Source organism: Grampus griseus, assembly GCF_964374135.1.
Source record: "Grampus griseus genome assembly, chromosome: 16".
NCBI classification, from domain to species: domain Eukaryota; kingdom Metazoa; phylum Chordata; class Mammalia; order Artiodactyla; family Delphinidae; genus Grampus; species Grampus griseus.
Genome location: NC_139010.1, coordinates 54,351,823 through 54,371,167, shown reverse-complemented (window position 1 = coordinate 54,371,167; position 19,345 = coordinate 54,351,823). Strand labels below are relative to the sequence as shown.

At 38.3% G+C, this 19,345-nt stretch overlaps 1 pseudogene across 1 annotated transcript in view; it reads right to left on the bottom strand.

Annotated features, from left to right (window-relative positions):
* LOC309834294 (cytochrome P450 2C18-like) overlaps nt 1-19,345 on the bottom strand; it is a 41,405-nt pseudogene that overhangs the window by 1,696 nt on the left and 20,364 nt on the right. Inside the window, exons 7-9 of the transcript in view lie at nt 16,400-16,541; nt 12,522-12,709; nt 3,836-3,977 (exon numbers count right to left, since the gene is read on the bottom strand). The product of the transcript in view is annotated as a cytochrome P450 2C18-like (transcript). The remainder of the gene's footprint in view (nt 1-3,835; nt 3,978-12,521; nt 12,710-16,399; nt 16,542-19,345) is intronic.

Genomic DNA, 19,345 nt, shown 5'->3' with positions numbered 1-19,345 from the left:
AACCTACTTACATTGGTTAAGGATTTGCTGATGTCCTTAACATCTAATATCTAACGATATTTCCAGGAATTGGGGGAGGAGTGGGGGCCAGGAGGGAGCTGCCCTTTCCCAGAGCTCTGTTTCCAGAGTGACAGGAGAAGCAGACAGGAGAGACAGAGCACAGCCGGATCCACAGAAACCTTCTCCTCTTACTCAGACAGCTGGGAGCCTGGAATCTAAAGCTTTTATAACAGTCCCTGCTAATTCAGCTTGTGCCTCTCTGATAGAAACAGACCAATCAAGTACAGCCACTTTGCACTCCCATTCTGAGTAGACCTTGCCCCACTGATAAAAATAAACTTTTAGTCTTGTTTTCTCTGTGTCCAAGGACACTCTGGAGATTCTGGTTTAACTGTACTGGGATTGGGTCGAGGTATTGATAATTTTTTAGAAAAGGGGAGAGGGGAGTCCCACTGCGCAGCCAGGATTGAGAACCATTGAAATAAATAATTTGAGGCCGAAAAAAGGCTTATAACTCTGGATTCAAACAATGACCAGTTGGGGATTTAAGACTCTGAGGCCAATCGGTGTATTCTATGCCTTTTTTTATTTTGTTTTTTTTAAGAAACAAAACAAAATAAAATGACACAGGATGGGAGAGACCACTACAATACTGATAAATGAACAAAAAATTTATATCCTGAATGTAGAAAAATTCCTATGAATCCATTAAAAAAAAGAAAACATAAATATAGGAATAAAAAAACCCTGAACATCTTCATGATGCAGGAAATCAAAATGGTCAACAAACCAAATGATCAACAAAAAGTACTTATTACTTTTTTTCTTTGAATTTTATTTTATACAGCAGGTTCTTATTACTTATCCATTTTATACATATTAGTGTATATATGTCAATCCCAATCTCCCAATTCATCACACTACCACCCCACCCCTCCCCCACTTCCCCCCTTAGTGTCCATACGTTTGTTCTCTACATCTGTGTCTCAATTTCTGCCCTGCAAACTGGTTCATCTGTACCATTTTTCTAGGTTCCACGTATTTGCGTTAATATACGATATTTGTTTCTCTCTGACTTACTTCACTCTGTATGACAGTCTCTAGATTCATCCACGTCTCTACAAATGACCCAATTTCGTTCCTTTTTATGGCTGAGTAATATTCCATTGTATATATGTGCCACATCTTCTTTATCCATTCATCTGTTGATGGACACTTAGGTTGCTTCCATGTCCTGGCTATTGTAAACAGTGCTGCAATGAACATTGGGGTGCATGTGTCTTTTTGAATTATGGTTTTCTCTGGGTATATGCCCAGTAGTGGGATTGCTGGGTCATACGGTAATACTATATTTAGTTTTTTTTTTTTTTTTTTTGCTGTACGCAGGCCTCTCACTGTTGCGGCCTCTCCCGTTGCGGAGCACAGGCTCCAGACGCGCAGGCCCAGCGGCCATGGCTCACGGGCCCAGCCGTTCCGCGGCATATGGGATCTTCCCGGACCGGGGCACGAACCCGCGTCCCCTGCATCGGCAGGCAGACTCTCAACCACTGCGCCACCAGGGAAGCTCCCTATATTTAGTTTTTTAAGGAACCTCCATACAGTTCTCAATAGTGATTCTATCAATTTACATTCCCACCAACCGTGCAAGAGGGTTCCTTTTTCTCCACACCCTCTCCAGCATTTGTTATTTGTAGATTTTCTGATAATGTCCATTCTAACTGGTGTGAGGTGATACCTCATTGTATTTTTGATTTGCATTTCTCTAATAATTAGTGATGTTGAGCAGCTTTTCATGTGCTTCTTGGCCATCTGTATGTCTTTTTTTTTTTTTTTTTTTTGCAGTACGCGGGCCTCTCACTGTTGTGGAGCACAGGCTCAGCGGCCATGGCTCACGGGCCTAGCCGCTCCGTGGCATGTGGGATCTTCGCACGAACCCGTGTCCCCCCCCTCGGCAGGTGGACTCTCAACCACTGCGCCACCAGGGAAGCCCTGTATGTCTTCTTTGGAGAAATGTCTATTTAGGTCTTCTGCCCATTTTTTTACTGGATTTTTTTTTTTTTAATATTGAGTTGCATGAGCTGTTTATATATTTTGGAGATTAATCCTTTGTCCGTTGATTTGTTTGCAAATATTTTCTCCCATTCCGAAGGTTGCCTTTTCATCTTGTTTGTAGTCTGCTTTGCAAAAGCTTTTAAGTTTCATCAGGTTCCATTTGTTTATTTTTGTTTTTATTTCCATGACTCTAGGAGGTGGATCAAAAAAGATCTTGCTGTGATTTATGTCAAAGAGTGTTCTTCCTATGTTTTTCTCTAAGAGTTTTATAGTGTCCGGTCTTACATTTAGGTCTCTAATCCATTTTGAGTTTATTTTTGTGTATGGTGTTAGGAAGTGTTCTAATTTCATTCTTTTACATGCAGCTGTCCAGTTTTCCCAGCACCACTTACTGAAGAGACTGTCTTTTCTCCATTGTATATCCTTGCCTCCTTTGTCATAGATTAGTTGACCATAGGTGCGTGAGTTTATCTCTGGGCTTTCTATCCTGTTCCACTGATCTATATTTGTTTTTGTGCCAGTACCATATTGTCTTGATTACTATAGCTTTGTAGTATAGTCTGAAGTCAGGGAGTCTGATTCCTCCAGTTCTGTTTTACCCCCAAGACTGCTTTGGCTATTTGGGGTCTTATGTGTTTCCATACAAATTTTAAGATTTTTTATTTTGTTTTTTAATGTTTATCTTTTAATGTTATATCTAACACTAGGACACTTTGTCCTTAAAAATGAAAGGTTTTTAAATATTTTAATGTACTGTATTAATATTACATTTGCCTATACATAATATAGTTAATGATGACATATTTAAGATCCTTTAAAAATCAGAATGGAATAACTATGGTTCAGACACCTAAAATGAAGCCACATACTCATTGTGGATGTGTTTAGATATGTTCCTGCATCACTGAGAACTTGAATTCCCAACTGTGTCAAACTCAAGGACTCCACCAGCCATTTTCAAAACAATATATGCTAACAGGTGCTTGCTACAATTTTGTATGTTCAAAGTTCCCCTCCCCCTTCACAACTATGTAACCATTTCGAACCCCAACCAATTCTTGCTTACAAGCATCCTTACATATTGTCATCTACAATTCTAATTCTTGACAAAAAGTTATGTGCCCTTGTGGTTTTCTGCCTTTATAAATTTCCCCATTTTAGTCTGGAAGAACACAATTTAAGTGCTTCTTGGATCTGTGTCTCCTGGGCTATAGTCCTAACAAACCCCCAATAAACACCGCTTGATTTCAACCAGATCTACATTCTTGGAATTCATGGTTAACACTAACTTAATTCAAACATCTTGAATGACCAAAGATAAAGTAATTATATAAGTAAATGTACATGACTCTTTCCTTGAAACTCCACATCTACCCCACCAAAATAAACATTGGAAGGTAGAGACTGTAATTTTGTATTTTTCAAATGAGTGAAAGGAAGATTCTGGGTAAACAGAAACGTCCAGTGTCACATAGCTCATAATTAATAAAACCAGGATTTAAACTGAGATTTTCTGATGCCCACTGTGATGCACTCTCATATATACCACACCTGCCTCAAGAACGATTTTAGAAAAACAAAACCAAACCCCAAAAATGTTACTCTGAATACACACCCAACTGATTGTTCACAAAATAACAGGCTTCACAACAAATAGATGTCCCTGAACTCCAAGGAAAAAGGGTCACAGATTCTTAGTTTCAGAGTGGGCATCATTAAGTTCCAACCAATTCCAGAAAGGTGTCTTGTTCCCTAAGTACCTAAGGAAATTAATTTTTAATACCTGCTGAGAAAGCCATGAAGTAGTCACTCTTCTTAAAGTTGCCACTCTCATCCAGGAAGTGGACTGGGTCAAACACCTCTGGGTTGGGGAATTCTTTGTCATCATGTAGCACAGAACTCAGCAATGTTACTATAGTCGTGCCCTGGAATGAAAGATGAAGATAAATGAATTATAAAGAGGTCGTGGAGCGGTAGAAATGTTACAAGTCATTTAGTCCCATTTTTTGATCTAGACATGAGGAGTCCCAGGTCCAAAGAAGGGCAGCAGCAATTCCAGACAGACAGACCAAGTAATAAACAGGGATGAGTTTAAGACCAGTGGCAGTGATGTTACTAAAGTGGCCTTCAATAGCATTTGAAGTACTGTGTACTTGGTTACTTGGGTGCTAGATCTCTGAATCCCCTTTACTTATCACAACGTTTGCACACTGCTGTCTGTATCCCACCCTTGACTCTATTTCATCATTTCAGCTTTCTTACATCTCATTTGTGGATCATAGTTTAAAATGGAAGCCTCTGAGGGCTCTTGAAAAGTCAGATGTATTTGGAATCTGTTTATAGGGCTTTTTAAAATAGAGGTCTGATCTGATCAAAAATGGCATCTGGCAAATCCATACAGAGACAGATTAGTGGCTGTCGGGGGCTGTAAGGAGTGAGGAATGGGCAATGACTGCTTAACGGGTGGTGGATTTCCTTTTGCAGTGATGAAAATGTTCTGGAACTAGATAGTAGCTATGGTTGCACAATACTGTGAATGTACTAAATTTCACTGAATTGTACACTTTAAAATAGCTAAAATGGTCATTTTTATGTTATACTTATTTTACCACAGTAAGAAAGAAAATTTTCCCAAGAGGAAAAGTGACTTCTTAGATAATATCAACAAGTACACTAACAACTACTGAGCATTTATCTTTGGGATGAAATTTGTTTCTCTTAATTTTAAAATGTGGGGGAACACTTCGTTATGGATGAATTCTAGATTAAAAAAAACAGATGATAAAATTAGAAAAATTCTCATTTTTCAACAATTCAAGTAAAGATCATCAATTAATGCTAAAACTGTTGGATGAATGATTTGGGAAACAGTATATTCACAAGGTCTTAAAGTACCATGCCATAGATTTTTAATTAATTACCTATGAAAACAGAACCTCAGCAATGGAGAGATATGGCAGATTTCTCCTTAATAAGTGATCACCTTAGCATCACCCATAATGGGATAAGCTGACATTACACGTCTTCAGCCGAAATGTGATGCAGTGGGACATACACAACATCACCTAAGTAATTTTCTTGTCAAATACACACAACTGGAATCTAATCTCAAGAAAACAATCACATAAAGCCAGACTGAGGAATGTTTAACATGACAATTGTCCTGGACTCTTCGAAATTGTCAGTGTATTAAAATGAAATAAACATAGGAAAAGGAACTGTTCTTGATAACAGGGGAGTAAAGGGGCAGATAATCAAATTAAATACTTGTTCCTTGATTGGACACTAGATGCCCCCTCAAAAAAAGCTACACAAGATATTTTAGGATAATTGAGAAAATGTAATTATAGTATATATATATCAGAAAAAAATATTATATAGATGATAATTCCTTTAGTGTGAATGCTTTTATTGTTATGTAGATAAAGTCCTTGTTCATTTGTTCTTAGAAGATACATACTGAAGTATTTAGGTGTTAAGTGTGATAGATGACAGACAGACAGGTAGTTACAATATAGATATATACACAATTTCATATGTATTTCATATATTATATATATACATATCCATTGTACATTTAAATACTATTTAAATTTTAAAACCTTTTAAATTCAAAATTGGGGGTAATTGCACCCCTTAAGTTTATCGTATTTAAGGTCTATAATTTTGTTTTTAAAATTATTGCCTTGCATATTTTTAAACAAATAATACTGGAAAATGTTACTTTAAGATTTTAAAAGCAGGTATATTTTCAGCAAATGGTGCTGGGACAAGTAGATAACCATAAAGAAAAGAAATGAAATATGACCATTACTTCACTCCATAAGTAAAAATGAACTTTAAATGGATCATAGAGCTAAATATAAACGCTAAAAGTATAAAACTTGAAAAAGAAAAGCATAAATATTTGATAGCATGTGCTGGAAAATAAATATGACACAAAAGCCCAACTCATAAGAGAAATAATCGATAAACTGGACTTCATAAAAATTTTAAACTATGTTTTTTTTTTAAACTTCTGCTCATTGAAGGACATTCTTAGAAACCAAAAAAAGAAAGAAAATGACACAAACCGGGAGTAAACATGTGCAACACTGAGACATGACAAACGGATTGCATACTAAAGAACTGCAATAATTAAATAAAGCAAACTCAATAAAAAATAGGACTTTGAGCAAACACTATCAGTGAACACATACGAATGGCCAATCAACACATGAAAAGAAGCCAAATATCATTATTCACCGAGAAAATAGAAGTAAAACAAAATGAGATATCACTACACAACCCCTTCAGTGTCTAAAATTTAGAGGGTGCGGCGGCAAGTGTTGGGGCGCGGAAGTCGGTGCGCACGCAGACGGCGCACCCTGGTTCCATTCAGGGCCAGCGGCCACGTGCTTGCCCGGGTTCCGGCCTCTTAGCCAGCACAATGCAAACCGTAAACAACACAACAGTGTGGGGAGGAGCCTCTGCCTCTCGAGCTTTCTTTGCCTAGTCTCCGGCCTCAAGACGCTTCAGGCAAAGGGCCGTCTTTCCGCCCCCAGTTCCCGCGCCGCGCGGGACCCGCAACTCTGCCACCGGCTCCGGAGCTGAGAGCGCTGCCAGGCTGTCGCGCCAGGATGGGGGATGAGCAAGTCGGGCGCTATACCTGGTCCAGGCAGCACCGCCCCACCTGCCCTGCGCCCTCGGAGGGGAGGCACGTGTCACAGGTTGGACCACGTCGCACGGCGCCTCGCTGCCGCCAACCCCTAGGCACTCCCTGTGCTGCAAAAAAGCGTGTTCGGGGAGGCCACCGCTTCAGCAGTGAGGCCTGCCTCCACCCGCCGTCTGACCCTGTCTGCGCGGGATCTGGAGCTGGACTCCAGCCGGGCTGAGCCTCAGCCCGCTCAGGAACTATGGGTACCACCAGCGAGCGGAAAGGGGTGCGGCTTCACGGGGCGGCGCCAAGGCCCCGACCTTTAACCCCTGATCCCCGCCCCACCTTCCACGTGGGGAGAGCCAGACATCTGACACGCGCCTGCAAGCCCTTACACGGAAAAGCGAGAAAACCTCCAGCGTTAGCACAACAGATAATCAGTTCCACCAAAGTTAACAACGATGCTTTAAATGTTTTATTTTTTTCGCTTTAAAAATATTTACAGATCTGAAATATCTCCCCTTTCGCCCCTACCCATACTCAGGACAAGAGAAACGGAAAGAGGCGTTGAGATGATTGTTCAAAGCCCCCAAGGGCCGGCTTGGCCGGCCATGTGTGCGGGTACATAAATACAGGTGTGTATGTGGGGAGAGGCGTGTACTTGGTTTGGTGTTTTTCTGATTTTTTTTTTTCCCTACCAGTCAATATCGTTCTGGCCAAAACTCCCTTTCCCACCACCACCCAAGAATAGCCCCTCCAGAATGGTTTTCAAAACGTATTGGATTGTTTTGGTAGAACGAGGTGATCTGGCTGGAGGAATGCCGATAAATACCAGAAACAAAACAAAAAATAGGGCAGAGGCCATAAATAAGAAATAATAAATTAAAAATAAAATGAAATAAAATTTAAGAACACTAACAACGGCAAGTGTTGGAGGGTACCTACCTCCAGCAACTGGAACTTTCATATATTGCTAGTAGGAGGGAAAAATGTCACAGCCGTATTAGAAAACAGTTTGGTGCGTTTTTAAAATAAAGTTAAACATTTAACTTATTTAAACTTTAAATAAAGTTAAACATTTAACTTTAAACTCCCACTCCTCGGTATTTACCCAAAAGAAATGAAAATTTATGTCCACACAAAACCCTGTATCAAATGTTTAAAGCACCTTTATTCAAATAGCCCAAAACTAGAAGCAACCCAAATATCCATCAATTAGTGAATGAATAAACAATTTGTGGCACTCCACATGATATCCACTCATCGATAAAGAAGGAATAATCCATTGATATATACAATAACAAGGATGAATCTCAAACATATTCTGCCACATAAAAAAGAGATAAAGGCATATATTGATTACAAGTTATTTCATTTATGTCACATTATACTGCACTCCTGAAAAGGCAAAACTGTAGGACCAAAAGCAGATCAGCGGTTACCAAGGGCAAGAAATGGGGGAAATGGATTGTTTGCAAAAGGAGAATAAGGAAACTCTTTGAGATGATGACAATGTTTGATATCTTAGTTGTGGTGGTAGTTACATAACTTCACATACTGATCAAAACTCTTTAGACTCTACACTTAGAAAGGTGATTTTTCTTCTATATAACTTATACCTCAAGTAAAAAACAGAGGAATACATTAAGTCACAAAAAGCACATATGGTAAAAAGTAAGTCTCCTTCCCATCTAACTACACAAATTTATTTAGACTTTCCAAAAACAACCATTCCCACCAACTAGTTATATACCTTCCAGAGATATTATGCATATCAGGCAGATAATCCTATATACATTTATGCCACTTACCACTTTCTTCTTTTTTTACCCAATGACAAGCATCCAGTGGATCTTGATTTTTTCTTTAATTAAAATAATTTAGGGACTTCCCTGGTGGCGCAGTGGTTAAGAATCCGCCTGCTAATGCAGGCAACATGGGTTCGAGTCCTGGTCCGGGAAGATCCCACATGTCGTGGAGCAACTAAGCCCATGTGCTACAACTACTGAGCCTGCGCTCTACAGCCCGCGAGCCACAACTACTGAGCCCACGCGTTGCAACTACTGAAGCCCGCGTGCCTAGAGCCTGTGCTCCACAACAAGAGAAGCCACTGCAATGAGAAGCCCACACATCGTCACCAGAGAAAGACTGCGTGCAGCAACGAAGACCAAATGTAGCCAAAAATAAATTAATTAATTTTAAAAAATACTAATTTAGATATTGTCCCATGTCAACACATGTACAACTGCCTTATCATGCTACATAATATAAATGTGCCATGACACTACTAATGAACATTTAGATAGCTCAAAATATTTTTTTATTACAAGCAATGATGCAAGGATGAATTTTTTGGACATTCCTTCATTAGCACTTGTAGTAGATTCCAAGAATTATAATTCTTGCATTATAAGATACTATACTTTATTTTTTAATAGATATTGCCAAAATGTCCCCCCCAAAAAAGATGTACTTATTTATAATCCTGCCAGTGGCACTTGAAAGTACTTGTTTACACATATCCTCTCTAATAAAAGGTTTTCTCAGCCTTTGACTTCATCACACTGATATATGAAAATAGTGTCTCATAGTTTTAGCTTGTATTTTGCATGTTACCTGGTTTAATTCTTGTAACATTTTGAGGTAAGCAAGGTTAGTTTTATCAACAGTTCACAAATGTCTTCAGCAGGACATGAATATTCACATAAAGTGGCATAAATAAGGAATATATATAGATTCACTTCAGTTCAAGTAAGGTTTTGACCACCAAATGAAATTGCATCAAACTTATATATTTGTTTTCAATTTTCCAGGTTTTTAGTACTGCAGAATTAAGGAGGAGGGATTTCTAAACCCACGTTACAGGAAAAAAAAAACTTAGATCAGCTCTAACACAGTAGCTTTCAGTGATCCATAGCTAGGTATATTTAAAGTAAAGCTAATCAAAAGTAAATAAAATTTAAAATTCAGTTCCTCAGTTGCACTCATCGCATTTCAGGCACCCACTAGGCACATGTGGCTAGTGGCTACCATATGGGACAACACAGATATGCACAATTCCCTCTTCCCCAGAAGATAGCAATAGTAATTTCAACCTTAATAAACTCACGATCCTTCTCCCCTCAAAGTAGACATTTCAGTCATCTTATTTTTATGTACAATAACACATGCAGGCTTCAAATGGCAGCAGCTTGTAGGATACCAACTATAAAGTTTGAATAAAAATAGAAACCATGTGTTAGAAAGCACTGGAAAGCTGCAGACAAAAATTAGTCTCCAGGGCTTCCCTGGTGGCGCAGTGGTTGAGAGTCCGCCTGCTAATGCAGAGGACATGGGTTCGAGCCCTGGCCTGGGAAGATCCCACATGCCATGGAGCAACTGGGCCCGTGAGCCACAACTACTGAGCCTGCGCGTCTGGAGCCTGTGCTCCGCAACAAGAGAGGCCGCGATAGTGAGAGCCCGCGCACCACGATGAAGAGTGGCCCCCGCTTGCCGCAACTGGAGAAAGCCCTCGCACAGAAACAAAGACCTAACACAGCCAAAAATAAAGAAAGAAAGAAAGAATTATTTTTTTAAAAAAATTAATCTCCAGATTCCAGAGACAGAAGAAACTTGGGAAGTTTAACTGGCATCTACAGTCAATATCTGACTGTGTTAATATCCAATTCTGAAACAGGAGGCGTTATGTAATTCTGTCCGCCTAGTGAAGGAAAGATGAAAACTTTCTGGAAGAAGATAAACATCACCTGAGACTGCATTTCTTATGCAATATCTGAGCTTAAGCAAAATGTATCAGGTTCAGGGAAGACAGAACTAAGCAAACACCAAAAGAAAAGAAAAGGGGGCAATTATATATATATAATAAAAATATACCCACAATATGGAAAGTTACCCACCTTATTTTATGAGGCCAGCATTACCTTGATATCAGAAGTCTTATTAAAAATTCTTTGAGAAAGAGTAATTGCAGACCAGTCTCTTGTGAATATAAATACAAATGTTCTCAATAAAATGTAGCAAACCAAATTGAGCTTTTTATATATGAGACAGACACAGACCCCAACAGAGAGACAGAGAATAAAATATATGCCATATAAACAAATGCAGAGACTACATTTGGTCAAATTTTGTACACACAATTATGAAAACATTATACAGATTGCGAAGAGCAGGGGACGGGAAAATGGGGTGTTTCTAATGAATGGGTATAAAGTGGTTGCTGGGGGTTTGGGGGAGAGAAGGATGAAGATACAGAACACAGAGGATTTCTAGAGCAGTGAAACGACTCTATATGATACCACAATGATGGACACATGTCATTATACACTTGCCCAAACTCATAGAATGTACAACATCAAGAGTGAACCCTAATGAAAATGATGAACTTTGGATGCTAATGATGTGCCAAAACAGGCTCATCAACTGTAAAAAATGCACCACTCTGGTAGAGGATATTGATAATGGGTGAGGCTATCTATGCCTGTATCGAGGCAGGGAGTATATAGGAAATCTCTGTATCTTCAGCTTAATATTGCTGTGAACCCAAAACTGCTCTTAAAAAATGAAGTTCGGGCTTCCCTGGTGGCACAGTGGTTGAGAGTCCGCCTGCCGATGCAGGGGACAGGGGTTCGTGCCCCGGTCTGGGAAGATCTCACATGCCACTGAGCGGCTGGGCCCCTGAGCCATGGCCGCTGAGCCTGCGCATCCAGAGCCTGTGCTCCGCAACGGGAGAGGCCACAACAGTGAGAGGCCCGTGTACCGCAAAAAAATAAAAAATAAAGTTCATCCCAAAATTTCATACAAAAATAAGATTAGGAATATTTCCCTGATCTGCTTTTTTTAATATTTACAAAAATATACATAAAATATCATTCTCAATGATGAGATATTAAGCCCTCACCTCTTCCTGGATATCATAAATTAAACAATGGCCACTATCACCACTTCTGTTCAACACTATCCTGGAAATCCTGCCAGTGTGATAATGCAATAAAGAAAATTAAAGTCATGAGAATTGGAAGATAAAACAAATATTAAACCAGGTGGCAAAATTGTATATATAAAAATTACAAATCAATCCACAAATTATTAGCAATGATAAATGAATTTAGAAAGGTTGCTAGATATAAGGTCATCAAAATAAAATCAAATATATTTCCATATAGCAAAAAAGTGGAAAAGGCATTTTTAAAATTATACAATGTAGGGAGTTCCCTGGTGGTCCAGGGGTTGAGACTCCACACTTCCAATGCAAGGGACGTGGGTTCGATCCCTGGTCCAGGAACTAAGATCCCACACGCACCATGGCATGACCAAAAAATAAAAAACAAAAACAAAATAAAATTATACAACATATAATAACATCAGAAATATTATTTATCTGAGAAAAAACATAACAGATGTGCAAGCCACTGTACTGCAAACAAAACAGTACTGAAAAATTAAAGAAAGCCCAAATAAATTGTATCTGTGAATTGAAAGATTCAACATGTCAAGATGTCAATTCTTTCCAAATTGATTTAATATCAACCTGATAAAAATCATAGCTGAGTGTTTTGGGTAACTGACAAATAGATACTAAAATTTATCTGGAAATGTAAACTGCTAAGAGTAGACAAAACAATATTAAAGAAGCAGAACAAATATGGGAGACTTAGCCAGATAATCAAGATCTGTCATAAAGATTTATAGCCACAAACTGGAAACAACACAAAACCCATCAGGCTACCCCATGCATGACTTTTGCAATTCTCTCATCTTAAGGACTGCAACCATACTGTGAATATGGGAACTTCAAGAGCATTGAGGCCACAGCAGGAGAAACAAATCTGACCCTGGGGATGAAACAGTTTCTTAATTTAACATCACGGGTCACTGCATGGGGCAGGTTGGTGGGGATAAGGTCAATGTATCTCTGGATCTCATGTACCACAGCATCCATGTAGGGCATGTGGCTCCTGTCCTGCATGCAGGGACTCTGGTGTCTGCCAATCACACAGTCAATCTCTTTCTGGACTTTAGCTGATAAGACACAAGTGAGACTGATGGAAAAACAGGAAAATACATACCACATTTGCATACCAATTAAGAGTTACATAAAACTCTGTGAAGGTGTTCCAACATCATTATAAACATCAATTACAGGCCCAGAAGGACACCTAGACATACAGAGTGAGTTGCCATAATATAGGTACAAATGACTTTCATACAAGCTAGGCTTTGAGATAAACCTGTGCACACCTATATATTAGCATACAGGATCATTAATACGAATAGAAATTATGAAATGCTTCAAATATAAATATTACTTTTTTTTTGAGGAAGAGCTATTTTAATTTTCTATTAAACATTCTTCCGAAAACATTATTTTACCCCAAATCTTACCGAGTTATTAGAAATAACATTAGCATTAGAAAAACTAGGAAGGTAAAAATAGGGAAAACACATCACATGACAAAGTCTAATATGAAATTTACCTTTAAAAAAAAAAAGGAATAAAAAGTAGTATTCCTTTAAATTGAATTAAAAAAACTAGGAAGGGGCTTCCCTGGTGGCGCAGTGGTTGAGAGTCCGCCTGCCAATGCAGGGGACACGGGTTCGTGCCCCGGTCCGGGAAGATCCCACATGCCGCGGAGCGGCTGGGCCCGTGAGCCGTGGCCGCTGGGCCTGCGCGTCCGGAGCCTGTGCTCCGTAGCAGGAGAGGCCGCAGCGGTGAGAGGCCCGCATACCGCAAAAAAAAAAAAAATCCACTTATAAAACCATCAAAAAGAACAGAATACTTAGTAATAAATTTGACCAAAGAGGTGAAAGATCTGTACATCAGAAACTATAAAACACTGATTAAAACGAATGGAAGAAACACAAATAAAAAGATATCCTGCAGTCATGGATTAGAAGAATAAATATTCTCTAAATGTCCACATTACCTAAAGCAATCTACTGATTCAATGTAATCCTTATCAAAATTCTAATGACATTTTCACAGAAATAGAAAAAGGAATCTTAAAATTCATATGGAACCACAAAAAAACCTCGAACAAACCAATCTTGAGAAAGAAAACACAGCTGGAGGCACCACACTTTCTGATTTTAAACTATATTACAAAGATACAGTAATAAAAACAGTAGAATACTGGCATAAAAACAGACACATAGATCAATGGAACATCATGAATACAGCAGAAATACAGATGGTCCCCAAATTATGACAGTACTATTTACAGTTTTTTCCACTTTACAATGGTAGAAAAGCCATATGCATTGAGTAGAAACTGTACTTGGAATTTTGAATTTTGGTCCTTTCTTAGACTAGCAATATGCAGTATGATACTCTCTCATAATGCTGGGCGGCAGCAGCAAGCCACAGCTCCCAGTCAGCCATGCAATCATGAGGATAAACAACCAATACATTTACAACCACATTCTGTACCCATACAACTATTCTGTTTCTCACTTTCAGTACAGTATTCAATAAATTACATGAGATATTCAATGTTTATAATAAAATAAACTTTGTAGCAGGTGATTTTGCCCAACTATAGACTAATGTATGTGCTCTAAGCATGTTTAAGGTAGGCTAAACTAAACTATGCTATTTAGTAGGTTAGATGTATTAAGCACATTTTTGACATATAACATTTTCAACTTAAAATGGGTTCACTGGGATGTAACCCCATTGTAAGTTGAGAAAGATCCGTAAATCCATGTATCTACAGTCACTCTCTTTGACCAGGGTGCCAAGAATACACAGTGGGAAAATGACAGTCTCTTCAATAAATGGTGCTGGGAAAACTGGATTCATTCAATAAATGGTGCTGGGAAAACTGGATACATACAAAAGAATATAATTTGATCCTTATCTTACACCATTCATAAAAATTAATTCAAAATGGATTAAAGACTTAAATGTAAGACCTCAAATCATAAAGCTCCTAGTAAAAAACATAGAGGAAAAGTTCCTTGACATGGTCTTGGCAATAATTTTTGATACGACACCAAACACACAGGCAATAAAAGCAAAAATAAACAAGTTAGACTACATCAGTATAAAAAAGCTTCTACACAGGAAAAGGAACAATCAACAAAATGAAAAGGCAACCTACAGAATGGGAGAAAATATTTGTGAAATATATCTGACAAGGTGTTAATACCCAAATTATATAAGGAACTCAAACAACTCAATAGCTAATAATAATAACAGTAATAATAACCCAATTAAAATGGGTAAAAGACCTGAATAAACATTTTTCCAAAGAAGACGTACAAATGGCCAACAGGTATGCGAAAAGGTACTCGACATCAGGGAAATGAGATATCACCATGCACCTGTTAGTATGGTTATTACCAAAAAGACAAGAGATAACAAGTATTAGTGAGGATGTGGAAAAAAGGAAACCCTTATACACTGTTGATGGAAATGTAAACTGGTACAGCCATCATGGAAAACAGAATAAAAGTTCCTCAAAAAATCAAAAACAGAACTACCATGTGATCCAACAATTTCACTTCTGGGTATATATCCAAAGGAAATGAAATCAGTATCTCAAAGAGATATCTGCATTCCCATGTTCACTGCAACATTATTCACAATAGCCAAGATATGGAAACAACCTAAGTGTCTATCAATGGATAAATAGATAAAGAAAAGATGATGTATACAACAGAATATTATTCAGCCAATAAAGGTGAAAATCCTGCCATTTGCAACAACGTGAATGAACCTGGAGGATATTATGCTAAGAAAAAGTAAGCCAGACACAAAAAGACAAATACTGCATGATCTAACTTACATGTGAAATATAAAAAAGTCAAACTCATAGAAACAAAGAGTGGAGGGATGGTTGTCAGAGGCTGGGGTGGGGGAAATGGGGAGATGTTGGTCAAAGGGTACAAACTTTCAGTTATAATATGAACAAGTTCTGGGGATCTAAAGTATCAATACAACATGGTGACCATAGTTAACAATGCTGTATTGTATACCTGAACTTTGCTAAGAGTAGTTAATTAGCTCGATTGTGGAAATCATTTTGCAATTTGATTTCACAATATGAAATCATGTTGTACACCTTAAATATATAAATTTATATTTGTTAATTATATCTCAATAAAATGGGAAAAATTAAAGTTGTTCAAAAAGGGAAAAAATTCCTTTAGGCACTTCTTTTGTCTAAATAGCATAGATCTTTTTCTAAATCTAACCTTGTAAAGAACTTCTCAGACTAGAAATTTTCTCAGCCTTTCTTACCAAATTTCTAGAATTTATGCTATACTTCAACAAATATAGTTCCCATCTCCCCTACCCTAGCATTAGAATGCTGCATATTCAGAATAAGGAAAGATTTCTGCAAAAACATACCTACCATTCAAAGTGGACTCTTCTTAAGAAAACTAATATTCAATCCTAGGCCAATTTATGCTGGCTGTGCCTGCTGCAAATCCCTTCCCATGAAGTCCAGACACTTATCCAGAATTTTTTATTGATGAAATCCATAGCTTTACTGCCTTTGCTACTGCTCACACTGTCTTCACTTTTCTCAGTCCTTCTCCCCTATTGTACAAATTTGTCTCACTTTTAACCTCTTTAAAATATTTTAATTTTAAACTTATAGCTGGTGGCACAGAAATTTCAAAAATAAAGCTTCTCTAAGAGAAATAAGATGGAGGACCCAATATCTTCTCTGAAATTCACTCTGCCCACCATCTTGCTCATACCTGTGACCTCTCGGCACTTTAGCAGGAGGAGAAGCCCATATCTCAGTGTGGCGTTCGTTTTCTCTGTCCCAGCTCCAAACAAATCAGTTACAGTGGCTATCAAGTATTCAAAAGTAAACTCCATCTGTTGATTGTGCTTTTCCTAGGAATTATTTGATGTAATTATCTGATAGTTTGCCAGCATATATAATTACAGTCAATCCAAAATAACACACATTGTTATAAAGCTAAGCAAACTTAGACGCTGGAGTGCAGTATTAAAACAACAACTGTACGGTATGGCAAAGTGTGTGGATTGGGCTGACACAATCTTCATTACCTACTCCTTTTCCCTTGCTTGCCTAAAAATTTCATTGCAAGCCTCTTTTGCAGCTACATTGGCCAAGCAACACACTTCTTACCAATGGCCTACTGATGCCAGTTTCTCCCTTTCTTTCTTCATACTCAAAACACAGATATGAAGGTGTAAGTGGTGTAGACGTCATCTTGGAACATGAGTATCTGAGCATGAAGATGAAGCCTATATACTTAAGAATGCTGAAGAAAAATGGAAGGCACTTGAGTCCATGATACTTCAAGGCTAGCTCTGGACTGCCCAACATGAGACTCTCTCTATGTGAGATAAATAAGCCCACTGTTTCTTTAAGCCTTTGTTAATTTTTTTTCTTATTGGTAGGCAAACACAATCTTAAATGATAGAAATGAGCAAATTAGAGCTATATTTTGAAAACCATTATAAGCCAGAATCAAGAGTTTGCAATTCTCTTCTCCCACTGAAGAATTTATGTGGATTCTGTGTTGCCTAAAGATCCATTATGAAGTTGAAAATGTGCAAAAACTAACATGGCAGCACATCCTAGAATAGATTATAGAGAAAGAGAATGGATTCACAAAGACAAAACGGGGCTGGCCACTACTGTATTCCAAGATATGAGGCAATAGGCAACTTGGTCTAGGAAACAAGTGCAGATGATAAGGGTCAGGAAGTGACTGAATAAAGCTCTCACAAGTCAGAAGTTGGGAGAGTAAAAGCCCTTCACAGGGACAACTAAGGTTGGTTTAGATGAGGGATATATGTGATTCAAAATTGAAAATAACAATGGGACAATCTGAAATAATGACTACAGAGGTCATTAACAAACCAAAAAATAATTTCTTCCTATCCAGTCCTCTAGACCAGCACTAATTTAATAAGGCTCTTATAATCCCCAAATGACCTGTGGCATGCCCAATATTATGTAATCCAACACCATTAAGATAGACAACCCTATCGACAGTTGTACTTGGTAGATAAAAGTAGTCATCCTCATTGGTAACATCAACTTCACACAGTTTTCTAACCTTTTCAACTCAAAATTACTCTGAGGCCAAGAAGGAGAGCAGAGTTCTTATAAACCATTATTACTATTTCCATCTGTTCAAGTGAATTTGAAGCATCAGTGGTTATGTACACATAGCCTATCAAAAATAAGTTAGCCTGTACAAAACCTTGCTGAAAGAAATTAAAGAAAAACTAAATACATGGAAATACATCCCATGTTCATCTATTGAAAGACTTAGTATTCTTAAGATGGCATTACTCCCGAACTGACCTACAGATTCAACATGATCCATATCAAAATCACTGTTAGCTTTTTGCAGAAACTGATGAGATTGTCCTAAAATTCATGTGGAAATTTAAGTGACCAAGAGTAGATAGAACAATCTTGGAAAGAAGAACAAAATTGGAAGACTCACACTTCCCATATTAAAAATTACAATAAAGCTATGGTAATCAAGATTGTGTGGTACTGGCAAAGAGCAAGATATATAGACAAGTGGAATAGAATTGAGAGTCCAAAAGTAAACCCTTCACATCTATAACTAATTTTCAACAAAGTTGCCAAGATCATTCTATCTGAAAAGAATAGTCTTTTCAACAAATGGTGCTGGGACAACTGGACACTCACATGCAAAAAAATGAAGTTGGACCCATACCTCACACTACTATCAAAAATTGATTTAAAATGGATCATAGACCTAAATATAAGAGCTAAAACTATAAAACTATTAGAAGAAAACTTGGAGGGAATCATTGTGACCTTGGATTAGATAACAGTTTCTTAGATATGACACCAAAAGCACAGGCAACCAACGAAAAAGATTAATAAATTGGATTTCATGAAATCGAAAACTTCTGAATTTCAAAACACACTATCAAGAAAGTAAAAGGACAGGGACTCCCTGGTGGTCCAGTGGTTAAGACTCCACACTTCCTATGCAGGGGGTGCGGGTTCAATCCCTGGTCAAGGAACTAAGATCCTACATGCCTACATGGCATGGCCAAAAAATATATAAAATAAAATAAAATAGGGCTTCTCTGGTGGTACAGTGGTTGAGAGTCCGCCTGCCGATGCAGGGGACAAGGGTTCGTGCCCCGGTCCGGGAAGATCCCCATGCCACGGAGCAGCTAGTACCGTGAGTCATGGCTGCTGAGCCTGCGCGTCCGGAGCCTGTGCTCCACAACGGGAGAGGCCACAACAGTGAGAGGCCTGCGTACTGCAAAAAATAAAAAAATTAAAAAATAAAGTAAAAAGACAACCCATAAAATGGGATAAAATGTCTGCAAATTATATATCTGATAAGGCACTTGTATCTATAACACTGAAGAACTCTTACATCTCAACAATTTAAAAATAAAAACAGAAATAAACAAATAGGACCTAATTAAACTTAAAAGCTTTTGCACAGCAAAGGAAATCATAACCAAGACGAAAGAAAACCCTTAGAATGGGAGAAAATATCTGCAAATGAAGCAACTGACAAAGGATTAATCTCCAAAACATACAAACAGCTCATGCAGCTCAACATCAAAAAAACAAACAGGGCTTCCCTGGTGGCGCAGTGGTTGGGAGTCCGCCTGCCGATGCGGGGGACGCGGGTTCGTGCCCCGGTCCGGGAGGATCC